The sequence below is a fragment of the Lagenorhynchus albirostris genome, chromosome 15 (assembly GCF_949774975.1).
Source record: "Lagenorhynchus albirostris chromosome 15, mLagAlb1.1, whole genome shotgun sequence".
Classification (NCBI taxonomy): Eukaryota; Metazoa; Chordata; class Mammalia; order Artiodactyla; family Delphinidae; genus Lagenorhynchus; species Lagenorhynchus albirostris.
The window spans coordinates 5,012,387-5,022,925 of record NC_083109.1 but is presented as its reverse complement, the minus strand read 5'-3'; positions in this window follow the sequence as shown (position 1 = coordinate 5,022,925).

The window sequence follows — 10,539 nt, the reverse complement described above, 5'->3', positions numbered from 1 at the left end:
GTGGCTGTTCAGGGGAGATACCTACATACCTGGCATTCAGCACAACATTGACAAAGAGTAAGTGCTCGCATATAATTTATTTTTAAAGCATCTCCCTGATAATCTTTATCTGTTTCAGTTAAAATAACTATTTGTCGTTAGTTTGGTTTTTTGTTTGTTGCCATTTTTTTTTTTTGAAACGTAACATACAGGAAGTTCCATAAATCTTGTATACACCTCAATACATTTTCACAAAGGAGACATACCCACGTAACTACCCCTCAGCTCAAACAGCAGGACATCATCACCTCCCGGAAGCTCCACCTTGTGCCTCTCTGGAGGAGATTAATTTTGAACTTTACCATACATACCGTTTGGAACCGTAGTGTATGTACTCCTGGGTCTGGCTTCTTTCATTCAACATGGGCTGCAGTATTCACATTCATTCTCACTGCTCTATCGTATTCGACTGTGTGAATAAACTACTGTTTATCCATTCTGCATTGATAAGCGTTGGGTTGTCTCCAGATTTTTGCCATTACGAATGTACCACAACAAACATTCTTACACGTGTCTTTGGTGCCCGTATACAGATTTCTGCTGGACATATACCAGGGAGTGGAGTTACTGAGTCATGGAAGAGAGCTATATTTGTAGATTGGTTTATTCATTTTTGCTTCAGTAGATGCAGTTTTCCTAACGTGGCATATCACTAGAACTCCCACCCACAGCGTATAAGAATTGCAGTTGCGCAGCATCCTTGCCAGCACGTGATATATTCTTCTCCATTTTAGCTGTTCTTGCAGGGTGTAATGGTATCATACGGTGGAATTTGCATTTTCCTATTCGATGTGTTTTTTAGTCCATATCCCCCAGTGTTACAGTACATACACCCACAGCTAGAGCTGCGTGTGTGGGGAGATGAAGGAGGATGATGCGAGGTATGGCGGGGACCCCCAAACCCAGCGTCAACTCCCAGGTCCTTTATCTGGCTACTGGAGAAGATAGACCAGAAAAGGCCATAGATGAATTTGAAAGGTGAACCAAAACATTGGGCGGGGGGCGGGGGGGGAATGTTTGCCGCATATATGATGGAATGGATTACTATCTAAGTCTGCTAAGAGTGTCCAGAACCACCCTCAAAAAAGGAAATAAAAGGACCCATTACATGAAAGGACAACTCACAAGAAAGAAAATACACATAGCAAATGAACAGGTTAAAGAGGATAATCTACACTAATGCCCATCCAAACCAGTGAACTACTGTTTGGCCTGTTGGTGAGAGGGAAGCACACCAAGCCCTCTGTGGGGGGCACCCCTCCCTTGGTCCCCATCTAAAGGCATCACCGCCTGAAGATACTGTAGAAGGATTCACACAAAGAATAGTCTTTGCAGCCTTGCTTATAACTTCTGGAAAAGGAGCATAAAGGAAACAAAACTGTCACATACAAATTAACATGGAAAGGTGTGCCCGATATATTGTTGAGTGAAAAAGAAGATCAGGGTGTGTGTAGAGTATGAGTCTATTTGTATAAAACAAATTATGCACGTACACACATTTATATGTGTGCATGCTTGCAAAATCTCCTCCCTGAGGAGAGAGGCTTGGTTACAGAGCTGTTAACTTTTTTTCACTTTCTGCTTTATCTGTAGTGTTTTAAACTATATTATATATATATATATATATATATATAATATATATATATTATATATAACTATATTATATATATATTATCTGTAGTGTTTAAAACTATATTCTATAGTTTTAAAACTTTTTTTACTGCGTGTTAGGTGTGGATTTTTTCTTATTAAAAAAAAAATCATGCGGACTTCCCTGGTGGTGCAGTGGTGAAGATTCCATGCTCCCAATGCAGGGGGCCAAGGTTCGATCCCTGGTCCAGGAGCTAGATCCCACATGCATGCCACAACTAAGAGTTCGCATGCCACAACTAAGGAGCCCACCTGCCGCAACTAAGACCCGACACAACCAAATAAATAAATAAATAAATATTCTTTTTGAAAAGTCATGAACTCCTGCACCCTAATTCACTCTTCAGATTCTTCATGAAAACTGGCTCAATACCTACACTGAAGTTGCATTGGTCTTATTTTTCCTTTTTAAAACACACACACAGGGACTTACCTGATGGCGCAGTGGTTAAGAATCCACCTGCCAATGCAGGGGACACGCGTTCGAGCCCTGGTCCGGGAAGATCCCACATGCCGTGAAGCTACTAAGCCCGTGTGCCACAACTACTGAGCCTGCGCTCTAGAGTCTGCGAGCCACAACTACGGAGCCCATGTGCCGCAACTACTGAAGCCTGCGCGGCTGGAGCCCGTGCTCCACAACAAGAGAAGCCACGGCAATGAGAAGCCCATGCACCGCAACAAAGAGTAGCCCCCACTCGCTGCAACTAGAGAAAGCCCGTGTGCAGCAACGAAGACCCAATGCAGTCAAAAATAAATAAATTAAATAAATTAAAATAAATTGTAAAAAAATAAAATAAAACACACACACACACTCCTTCAATTTGGTTAGTAAAAAGCTTAGAGCCGGATTGGGGCAAGTGTTTAGAAGTTTACAGTCCACACTTATTCTGATATCTTTTCAAGCTGCCCTAAATCCACCTAGAAGAAAGGGTGGTGGGGAGAGTATAAATAAATATATGTTAAGAAAAAGAATATTAGACTGACTGTCACCTGTCAAAATAGTACCATTACAGAAGCCAGTCTCATTTATAGATGCCAAGAAAAAGAGAAGACTGTCAAAAGGGAAGAAACAAATTAGCACACACCCGAAACAAACAGGGATGTTTTAAATGCAGACACAAAACAACTGGGCTTTATTTTTCCACAAGCAACTGGCTGTTGCCTTACAGCGTATAAGAACTAAATCATGGACCCAGGTTTCTAAGCAACCTTAATGTTTATTGCAGATTTTTTTTCCCCTTTAGAACTTAAGAACAAGATTTCCATTAAGATGGCATATTATAAAAATAAACTGCAAAGCCTTTAAAATTTTCCAGTTGTTTGGCTTATAATAACACTAGCCAAAAACATGATTCTCCACTGAAAATGTCAGTGTTGCTTGGGAAGTCAAGCATCGTCAGCCTCCTAGGATTTACCAAGAGTATTAAATTATCAGTTCTCTTTATACCCTTTCTGAGAGACTGCTGGAGATTGTAAGGGAGAAGAAAGGAAGAAAAGACTTCACAGCTAACACCTTGTCAAAATGAATCACTGTGTTAGTAATGATTTTAATCAGACCTCTGGTCACTTAGATTTTTTTTTTTCAGCGTAACCTTTCAGCATCTTGCAGGAAACAATGTAAGAACTCAGAGATCACCTTTTAAGATGTGTTCATAAAGCTGATTTATATAGCCACAGGTATCACTGTTAAAGGGGTGGGAAACAGGACAAGAGGGTCAGAATTCTCTTTATTAATACACAGTGTAGAATATTATCACCTTCAGGCCTCTGTTAAATAAAATATATGGAAAACATAATGGGAAAGCTACCAAGGCTCCACTCCATTAGAGAAAGGTCACTTTTAAGAAGAAAACGGTAGGCTTGTGAATGTAAGTGTGAGGTTAATGTACAGTATTAGGGCACAGAGTCCATACCCAGGGTATACTATCATCAACATTAGAATTTCAATCAGCTGCCCCAGCGATGGGGTCAGGTCACATCTTCTTTGCATATAAATGGAACACATCATAGTTTTTGAAAAAAGTGTAAAAAAAACAAGGAAAAAAACAAATGCTACAGCAATGACATAGGAGATCTTTACCACCAGGGTGATAGGAGGTCTGAATCACCGGTTATGAATACACGGGGCCATCAAATCATAAAAGATCCCACTGAGAATGTTTTAAATTTTATCTTTATGCTTTTTGTGTCCAATGTGATAACCTCACGTTAGAGAAGTAGGATCTCCGTGGGTTTTCTTTCCCTGGTTTTAAGTTACTTCTCCCCACACGCATCTCCTTCTGAATGTAATAGGAGATGGGAACGTGGGTAGATAAGCGGCAGGTTTTATAAACGGGCTGTTAGCAACCTCGCGGTGCCGAAAGGACAGCCTCTTACGGTACAAATATGGAGATGATTATTGTGTGAAACAAACCACCACCGCCACCACCCCCAAAAAAAAAAATCTCAGCCACCTTGAGTGGAAGACCAGCCTGGAAAGGCTCCTTGGCATGAGCTGGATTAAAATGATGTACAGGCTTAAGGGATCCAGTAATCTTGAAGAGATGTGGTACAATTACATTTACTTGGGCTCTTCTCTAAGCTGAATGACTCCAGGCTCATTTTTCGAAGGGGGCTCTGAGGCCAACCAGAAGACATTTAGTATTTTGCTGACTCAGTGACTGCCTGAACTTTGGCTACCTCCTCTGCAAGTCAACGTGTGATTTTATTTGCTAAATGATAATGATGCCGACTTCATGGGGCTACTGTGAATAGCTAATGATGGCAAGCCGTCAAGCTCTATAAATCAATATTATTAATCGCACCAATAATAAACATACAAGTTCCATTATTAGCCCTAGCATCTGACAGCCTGTTACAAAACCACACACATTGAGTACCTGCTTTTCTTCACCAGGGTTCCTTTGGGGACTTCTTTCTTGTTTCTATATTACAGGCTAAAAAATATAAGAGTTTGTCTGTGTTTTTCATAATGCTGTAGTTTAAATAAAAATACACCCACACATACCTGTGAGTACACACACAAACACAAAATGAAGCAAAGGCAATGACTTAAATTGCAAAGTACCATGAGAAAAGGACAAAAGATGTCTTGCAGCCGCAGCAGCAGAATAGCACAGGATGAGAAGGGTTTGCACCGGAGACCTCTGAGGCTTGGGGTGGGGCGGTAGGGGGTGGACAAGAACAGCTGAAGGGGCAGAGTGCCTGTGCCCATGGGCACTGCTGCCTACAGCCGCGGCGAGACAAATGCCACCCCTTCCCCTCCCAGGTACCAGCTTTCAGAGGCTGATCCATCATCATTTATCACTTGTATCGTCAAATGTTAAAACACTCCTGCCACCGCAAAGACCTACGTCTCAGACACGGAGAAATAAATAGATGAAAGATCACGACAGGGTTTTATGACCCCTGTCACACACCATGCGTTATCACAACACAAATACGTTAGGACCTCACGAGGGAATTAATCTTCTGAGAGATAAAGCTGGTTCTTTGTGATACCTTTCCCATGGGAGGAAATAACTGCAGGTATCTACTACATGCCCCTTTTTCTAATCGCTACGAATGAAGAATCGCTTGCTTTTATTGAACAAAAGGTGGGGGGATGGGGGATGCCTTCACCAAGTTACAAACTGATGATGAAGGGCCAGTTTTTAATGCCCTGTTTCCTGGGTGTGCCGTATTTGGGGTGAGAGGGATTTACCTATGCGATGAACTCATTTCCTTCACAATGTGTCAAAAAACTCGCCCTGCAATAAGTAAAATCTCCAGGAACAGAACAGCTCCCAAGCCCACACAGCATACAAGCCTCCCAGACGCAACACAAGAGACCGCGAGAGCTGTCTGCAATGCCACCCTCGTGGTCATAGCTAATATTTTATTGAGGAATTACTATGTGCCAGGCACAGGGCACTAAGAACTTTACTTGCATTCATTCATTGCATCCTCCCCAAACCTTAGAGACGGAAACTTTGATTATTCCCCACGTTACAGATGAGGTGTGGGCAGGGAAGGAAAAGCAGCTCCTGGCAGCCGGGAGCTGGCCTGGCACTCACAGCTGGTCCTGATGTCCTCTCTCCTGTTGAACGGAATTCCACAGGGCGCCAGCATCCCACAGGGCCACTCTGTGACCAGGGTGGGTCGAGACAATAACAAGACCCCTCTGTCATCCTTCTGAGCCCAGACAAAACAAGGACGTTGTCCAAACCCCCCAAACTGACCTGTCCCAGCTAATCTGAGTGATGGGTAGGCTACTGCGCTGCCAGTTGGTTACAGCTGTAAGCTGCCTCTGGTCTGCCCTCTCTTGCATCTAACCCAGAGTGAAACCCTCCCTCATCTCGCTCCCTTCGGGTGTTCTGAGCTACCTCCTCTGCACTGCAGTGAGCAATGACGCCCCCTCAGTCCGCTGCAGCTGTGTCCCGGGGCATTGGCTGGAGGGCATTGCCCACAGCTTAGGAACCTGCCGGGGGCGGCGGGGGTGGGGGGGGCGGTCACACACCTAGTACATCTCAGAGCTGCTAAACTGGTCTGTGGCCCAGGCAGCAGCCTCCACCACCCAGATAGGGTCAGCAAGGCTTTTCCCAGCGTGAGATGATGGGGTCTGCTGCAGCTGTTTGGATTTCCTGAGAACACTGCATTTGCTTTTGTATAGTGTGATCACTTGTTTTTGTTTCCCCGCGCCCAGACAGAAATACAAAGTCGTGACAGTCACTTGAAAATCTGTGGCCCTAAGCATTCCTGGGAGCAGGACGCAGGAACATGGAAGTGGAGAAAGCAAACCTTAAAACACCTCCGCCGCAACACCTGTCCCTCCCTCCCTCTCACCAGCGCTCTCTCTTGCCAACCCCTCCCGCCCTCCAACCCTGGGCCCTCCCGGGCCCTGCTGGGGGGGCTCTGCCACCCAGTTCTGGGGGGTCGTGTCGCAGGGGACTCCTCTTCTTCTGAGCCTGGTGTCTGGGGCTGCAGCAAGGTGTCTATTCTCACAGGGCCCTGGGGGTGGCCAGTGGGTCAGAAAGACAGCGGATGTGGGGGGACTCGAAGCTGCATTCTCAGAGCAAGCAGAGTTTTTAATCAGATCAGTAAGAACTGCCGTTTTCTATTGACGGCTTCCTTCACTGGTGGCTTTTTTTTCTTTTTTTTGAATGTACTAATGTCATCTATTTGGGGTGGCTTGGGAAAGAGGCCCATAGAGATGACCTGGAGGGTCCAACACCTCCAGCCCCTGCCACCCCGTGGCGGGGCCACTGGAGGCTCTGTCTTGCTTGGCTTTGTCTCTGGCTGGGCCTGGACGAGGGGTCTGCGTGTCTTTTGTCCCTCGGTCCCCACGCTCGGGTGGTGTGCCCCCTCCGTGAGGGAAGGCCACTCACACGGTGGAAAATCACTCGGGCTTGGGGAAAAGCGAGGTTTGCAAATTACACACACACACACACACACACACACACACACAGTTGCAAACGCACAAATGGAGGTGTCCCCTGTCCCCTGAACACCCCCCGACAAACTGGAAATGATCTATGGGGCCGCTATCAGCTCTCCCCACAAGGAGAGCAGGCTTACCCCGTCTCATCAAACACGCATCACGTAGCGCCTCTCCTCACACCGCAGGCGGTGGGGGGGAACAGGGAGGTAAATATGCCTTCCTAACCCCTAAGGAGCTTGGAATCTAATTATCTTCTAGAGATCCTTTGGGGATCTGCTTAATAAATCAATACCAATGATTTGTAATTAGAATATCAATTATTTGTATGCAAATGTGGCCTTCTGGGTGCTTGGGGACGAGGCCTAAGGATGGAAAAGACTCTCCCCACCCCACCTTCAAATTCTTAATTACATTATTTCGTTCATTCATCAGACATGTATTGAGCGCAGAGATGGGGACCACAAATCCATCCCCCCGCAGGTCGCTCCCAGTCAGGAATGACGAACCAAGGGAGCTCAGGGCAGCAGGGAGAGCTTGCTCCTGGGCGGGGAAGGGAGAAAGCATCCGTCTCCTTCCCCTGAGCAGGGAGCCCTTCCCGAGCCCTCCTGCCTGAGCCTGGAGGGCCCCCCTCTTTGGACAAGGGTTAGGCCACCTCGGGCCACACGAGTGCACCCCTGTTTGCAAAGAAGTGGGGTGGTTCTGAGTCCATGACCCTCCACCTCCATCTGGGCCGGTTTGGAGCTGCTGGGTCCATGTGGGTTTTAACACAGCGTATGTGTGAGCTGGTCCTGAAATTTCAATACCTGGTGACCCTGGATCCTCTTCCCTCCCTCCCTCCCTCCTCTACTGATTGCTGTGCTTGGAGGCTTCGCTAGGAGCTCACACCCAGCGGGATCCTTATGAAGCTTGTGTCCTAGTGGGGAGAGGGGCCGCATATAAATAGATCAGTAATTCCACGTTGACAAGCGCTGGGAAGGAACAGCCTGGCTTAGAAGCTGGTGTCAGGGAAGCCTCACAGAGCGGGCTTCTCAGGCGGGTGTCCCGTCCAGCTCACAGCCACCCGCCTTTGGACCTCCAGCGCCCACCACTCCCCTCCCGAGGTTCGTTTTCGCCTGTGCGCACGTGTCTCCACATGTGACCGGGACCTAGCCTGGTGCTCCGTGCGCAGCAGGCGGTCAGGAAGTGGTCGAATGACGGTGACAGTGTCAGGTGGCCCTGGGAAGGCCCCCGCAAGAGAGGGAACAGCCAGTGGGAAGGGCCTCGGGCAGGGCCACGGGATTCTGTGGTCGTCCCCCAGTCCCTCACTGTGGCCTCCACTTCTGAGAAACGCACCCCACCCTCACCCCTGTGGTCCCTTTCATCCACGTCCGTGTCCTCCAGCTCCAGTTTCTCACTCCTCTTGGGAGAGTGTTTAAACCTCCCTGTGCCTTGGTTCCCTCAGCTTCAAACTGGAGAAAGTGATGTTATCACTCATCGTTTTGAGAATGTAGGAGAAACCCGTGCCTCTCAGGATGGTGCCAGTCATGTGGCACTTGGTCCTCGGAGGCTACAGTTGATGGTGACATCACTCCAACCCCCAGTCAGCTTCCAGAGCATCTCTGTGAAAAATAAACTGGCTAAATGCAGTGTGGTATCCTGGACTGGATCCGGTAAAAGGACATTTGTGGAAACACTGGTGACGTCCAAAAGCAGTCTGGAGTTTACAATGATTAACGTTCCAATGTTGTGTAACGTTCCACAGTTGTGTAAAATGATGTAAATTGATAACATTGGGAAACATTGGGAAAACTGGGTAAGGAGTAGACAAATCTCTTTGTACCACTTTTTGCAACTTCTCAGTAAGTCTAAAATTGTTGCAAAATTAAAAGTGTACTTAAAAACAATACATTTTTGTTTTTGCTTTGAGCATTTTATTTATTTTTAAGGCTTTCTAACTATTGGAATGGTTTTATTTATGTATTTATTTTATTAAAGTATAGTTGTGCTATACAGTAGGTCCTTGTTGTTTATCTATTTTAGGTATAGTAGTGTGTATATGTTAATCCCAAACTCCTAAGTTATCCCTCCCCCTCTTCTCCTTTGGTAACCATAAGTTTGTTTTCTATGTCTGTGGGTCTCTTTCTGAAAAACAATGCATTTTATATGTATAACTGAATCACTTTGCTGTACACCTGAAGCACTGTAAATCAACTATATTTCAATTAAAAATAAATAAGTAAAACAATACATTTAAAAAAGAAAAATGAAAAAAAATTTAACGAAATGAAACAAACCAACAAAACAAAGAACCAATGCATTTGGTCATGTTACTCATCTGGATAGGACATCCTCTAGGATAGCCAAGGGTGACACCTAGACTCTATAGCACAACAGAAGGCCCATCACCCTGGCCCTTGCTGGTACGCTTCTCAGTGCTTTGGTCTCCTCGTCTGTAAAGTGGGGCTAGATCACCCTCTTGACATGGTGATGATTAAACAAGTTAATATAAACAAAGCACGTGGTGCAGTATCTGGCCCACACATAAACACTCAATACATGGGAAGTAGAGGTCCTGGGAGATGAAGGTCGAAGATGCTATGTTGCTGGCTTTGAAGATGGAGGAAGGGGCAAGAAGCCAAGGTCTGTGGCCAACCTCCAGGAGCTGGAAAAGGCAAGGAGCCTGCAGATGGAGCGCAGATGGATTTTAGCCTCGTAAGACCCATTTCAAACTGCTGACCTCCAGAACTGTAAGATAATAAATATGTGCTTTTTAAAAAATTATTATTATTTTTTATCTATCTATCTATCTATTTTGGCTGCGCCAGGTCTTCGCTGTAGCATGTTTAGTTGCGGCATGTGGGATCTTTAGTTGTGGCATGCAGACTTCTTAGTTGCGGCAGGAAGACTCTTAGTTGCGGCATGCATGTGGGATCTAGTTCCCCAACCAGGCATCGAACCCAGGCCCCCTTCATTGCAAGCGCAGAGTCTTACCCACTGGACCACCAGGGAAGTCCCGTGTGCTGTTTTAAGCCACACTTTTGTGGTCATTTGTTACAGCACTATAGGAAACAAATAACGTATGCTAACCTACTGCCTGACACAGAGCAGGAGCTAAATAAATTTGAGAAAGTTTTATTACTCCTTGCCTTTCCCCAGAGAGGCCCTGGCAGGCCGTGTACCCCAAGGCCTTTGCATTTGCTATTCCTCTACTTGGAGAACTCTTCCTTCTCTTTTCTGTCTGGCAAGATCTTTCCTACTGTTTTCCCAAGATTATTCTCTAATACCCTATGAGCTTTTAAGTTTTCTCCCAGTCCCCAGAGTAAAGTTCATTGTCTCTTGGTATCTTTCTTCTTGACTCCCCTCACTAGACTGTAATGTCCTTTGTAGCCAAGGTTAAATCTATCCACTGCAGGATGCTGATGCAGTGGATCCTGGGAAATGCTGCTTGGATG